Source organism: Athene cunicularia (genome assembly GCF_003259725.1).
Source record: "Athene cunicularia isolate RWA chromosome 6 unlocalized genomic scaffold, athCun1 chr6_part1, whole genome shotgun sequence".
NCBI classification, from domain to species: domain Eukaryota; kingdom Metazoa; phylum Chordata; class Aves; order Strigiformes; family Strigidae; genus Athene; species Athene cunicularia.
The window spans coordinates 23,338,189-23,342,176 of record NW_020799105.1 but is presented as its reverse complement, the minus strand read 5'-3'; positions in this window follow the sequence as shown (position 1 = coordinate 23,342,176).

Below are 3,988 nucleotides of genomic sequence, written 5' to 3'. Positions count from 1 at the left end.
AGTGTCATTTTTAGTAACAGGACTCCATAAATCATGGTGACGTTCTCACCTCTGGGTTCTACTGGTGCTGCCTCCCCCTGCAATCAGGTCCAGTGGGTTTATGGATACAGGTTACTGCTTCAGCTTTTATTAGACACAAGGAGACCCCTGTCCCCGTCCCCTCTCCTACGTTTATCACAGAAAAGCTCTTCAATGAGGATGTAAAAGGGGCCAGAATCTAATTATCGCCCAACTCTCGTCCTTGCTAGCCCTGCCGTGGCCGGCCGGCTGTCCCGGTTCGTGGCCCTGGAGTCCCACAGCCGAGGCCACCAGCTTCAGGCCGTGGGAAACGAGAGGAGCTCAGCAAGGTAATCCAGACCCAGGGAATAAACTAAGCTGTGTGGGTAAGTAAAGCAGAAAGACATCTACTTGTGGAGGCCATCTGCCTTCTGAGCTCCACATAACCCTTGCCTGGTTTCATTAAGAAAAACAAAGAGTTCGAACAGATGACAGCTCTGGTCTAAAGTGCAGGGGGAGCACTTGGGCGTTGTACCAAGCACACAAACAGAAATATGTTACCAGCACACATCATTTTTTAATTTTTTTTTTTTTTTTTTACATTAAAAGGGAAAATTAGTGAAGCCTTCAGGACAAATGTAATTCAAGGTTAGGAACAACCCCTCCACTTTCAGCTGCAAGATGCAGTTCCACATCCCAGCGGACACACACAGGAGTGCTGGAGGGATTTGGCATCAAAAGATTTTGTGCTGGAAAATAGGATGGAAAGAGGAACTGCTCTTGACAGCATCTGCTGGTTCTCATCTAAAAAGAATAAACTATAATTTTGCTTTTTAAAATGTGATATATTTCACATTCATATTTCATAGGCTTCATTTGCTTCATTATAAAGTAAATTTAATCTGAAACCCTCTATTTAAAAAACATTCTTGTGGAAAAAAAGAAGTGACATCCTTAAATTCCCTTTGCTATTGCAAACTATTGCTGCCAAAAGGGGGGAAGAAAAACAGAGAAGAACGAACTTTGTCATATCATTGATATTACAAACCCAAATTCTGTATAAATTACACACAGAAAATCCTCCTCCTCCTCTGAAAGATTTAAAGCTGCAAAGACTACCTATATATTAGCAAAGCGTTATTAAAGATACAGAATGTGTTATGTGGCATTTACTGCTCTCCTACAGCACATTATCATAAGCACTTGCACAACAACATATTTAAATCAATAGCAAAGTTCTCACTGATATCTTTGAAAGCAGCTTATACTCTAATTTACTAAAAGCACTCATCTGCAGCGAGTGTTTCTGTTATTTATTAGAATTAATTAAATCTTTCTGTATTATGTTAAGAAGTGTATCTTGTAAATCCTTATGGGCCTGCTATAATGGCAACAATCAGAAGAGATGATCAAGAAGGCTTATCAGAAAAGGGTGCAACGCTCCATAGGGAAGAAAAGATTGTGCTAAATAGCAAAACCAAAGCCAAGAACAACTGCAGCGGCACTACCAGAATGGTCAAAAGCAGGTGGAGCAACAGGGACCAGGACAGAATAGACAGACATCAGGAGGTCAAAATCAAGGACTAGAAGAGGGAAGAGCAGCACTCTGGAAGAAAATGGAAGAGTTATAGCCATGAGGCATATTGAGCAGCAAAGAGCTACTGCTTGGATGTCTCAATTCGCAAAGGCAACGCTCAATCACGCCCCTAACCCCGTGCTTGGCTTTGTTCATTAGGTTCTTCGATTGCCAGAGGAGCTGGCTGCAAAGCTGCTGGGCTGATGCTCCAGGAAGAGACTCAAAGTACTCAATCAGATACCTTGCCAAAGATCAGGACAGAGCTTTTACATGAATTTTAACAAAGATAAATAATGTAAACCTGTTAACAACCTGTTCTATGAAAGCACTCAGTATCTTGAAAGAAATATTAGTTTCAGAGTATTTGGTTTTCAAATAGTAAACATTCATCTTGATTTAGTAACATTTAAATTTGCTCGCTTCCATTACAGGTACCAAAAAAAGGGAAAACCAAAAAATATTGCTGTGGTATGACCATTCAAATTTGTTGAGTGAACCAGAAAATATTGCCGTCCAGTTCTTAATGTTTTGAACACAAGCCTATACTGCAGTTGAGGAAAGCAGAGAGCACATATTGCTGCTAAGCATGTGAAAAACAAGTAAAATGCAGGATAATAGCATTTCACCTTTTTGCTTCATGTCATTTTAAGCAGAATTTCACACAACAAAATTCTCTGTAGGACTGCAGTTTCAATCCCCTCCTAACATTGATGCCTTATCGAGTGATTTCAAGCACACGAGAGCTGGAGATCTCAATGAGAGTGAGTATGCAACAAAAAAAAAATAGGGAAGGGTGTAACGCAAAGCCAGGGGAACCATCAGTTATGAAAGGATCCACAAAGATCACAGGAAAAAATCAGGTGAATGTGACCTAATTCAGTGTCATTGAACACGAAAACCGGACTCCTGTCATCTTCAAAGATATCTTGATATATCATCCTGTCATCTTCACAGGTACGGGGTACATCCTCCCTGGCGGTTAGCCCAAAGCACGTTCTGCAGTACTGTAATGCCAGAGAGGGGGCAGGTAAGTCACCCGGTCCTTTTGCCTTTCAGCGATGTTCCTCCAGAAGATCACATTTGGTTTTGGCCCTCGTCAGTCTTTGCTGCCAGCCACTCTAAGTGCCAATAATCAGCCTGGTTTGTGAGCAGCATGTAATTAGACTTATCTCATTTGGATTGAGATGTTCAGACTGATAAACAAAAGATTTTCTCCTACTTCTCTTTGTCGGTTTTCTATGCTGCTGTCAGCAGAGAACGCATTAATAACATCGTACCCAATACGGTCCAAAGCTATGAAACAAGAAAAATTTGTATGAAGAAGCAATAACTTCTATTATATTACTTAGTGCAGAAAAAGCTTGATGTAGAAAAATCATACAAGCATTGCGCTCATAGTCTGTTCATCAAGACATTATCAGCATCATTGTTCAACAGGACGCTGGTCTGGAACTAAAGTAAGAAATGTGATTTAATATTTGTGTTACAGTACAGTCAGTCAAGATTAGGAAACGTTACTTTGCTACTTCTGAGCCTAAGAGTTGGAGTTACTTTATGTCCGTAATTTTTTTCTTCCCCCATCTTTCAAGGCCACTTCTGGTGCCCTTGAAGGATTAAAATTGGCATCTCTCTGCTTTTTTTAATGTATTGAGTATATTTTAGATTTTTAATGGCGGCAATAGCTGTTAAAACCTCGCCAGATTTCCAAGTAGAGTTAATAAACAGTATAAACAGTATATAAAAAGACTCTTCACTACTCCGACTTTGCAAAACACTGCAAAGAAGATAAAATAACAGCAGTGGCTGTTCCCGACGGAGGCTTTCACGGGGCAGTTACCTCCCGTTAGCTGCACGCTCGCAGCCCCTGTGCTGTTTTCGCAGCACCCAGGGGTGAGGCCCATTGTGCCGGGATTAGCTGGCCACATGACCGCCGTTGCAATCACAATAATCACCCTGTAGCCTCTTATTCACGGCAGCCGGGGCACAGGCGGGAGCGATAAAGGTCAGGCTCAGCGTGCTCTTTCCCAATTATCCTCCAGCCTGGCCGAGCAGCCGCAGACAAGAGCAAACACACTGGCTGGTACTCATGGTCTGCCTTTAACACGCTACCAAAGTGCAAAAACTACTCAGCTTCTGTTTAACACCTTTTGGTTTAATCGCTGCTGTTCTGAAGAGTTTGGACAATTTTTTAAAGTTGTTTTCTCGAGGGTCATTCGGGTTATTAAACCACAGGCACAAAAGAAGGTTGCTGGACCCCAAGCCTGAACTTTTAAACTGAAGAGCTGGGAAATACTAATCCTGAAGGAAGCAGAAATGGATTTTCTAGGGTTTGGGGGGCCTGAATGATCAATCAGTACACAAAGGACTCCTCCCATTACTAATGTGTTTTTGCTGGGAATAATATATGTAAGAAAA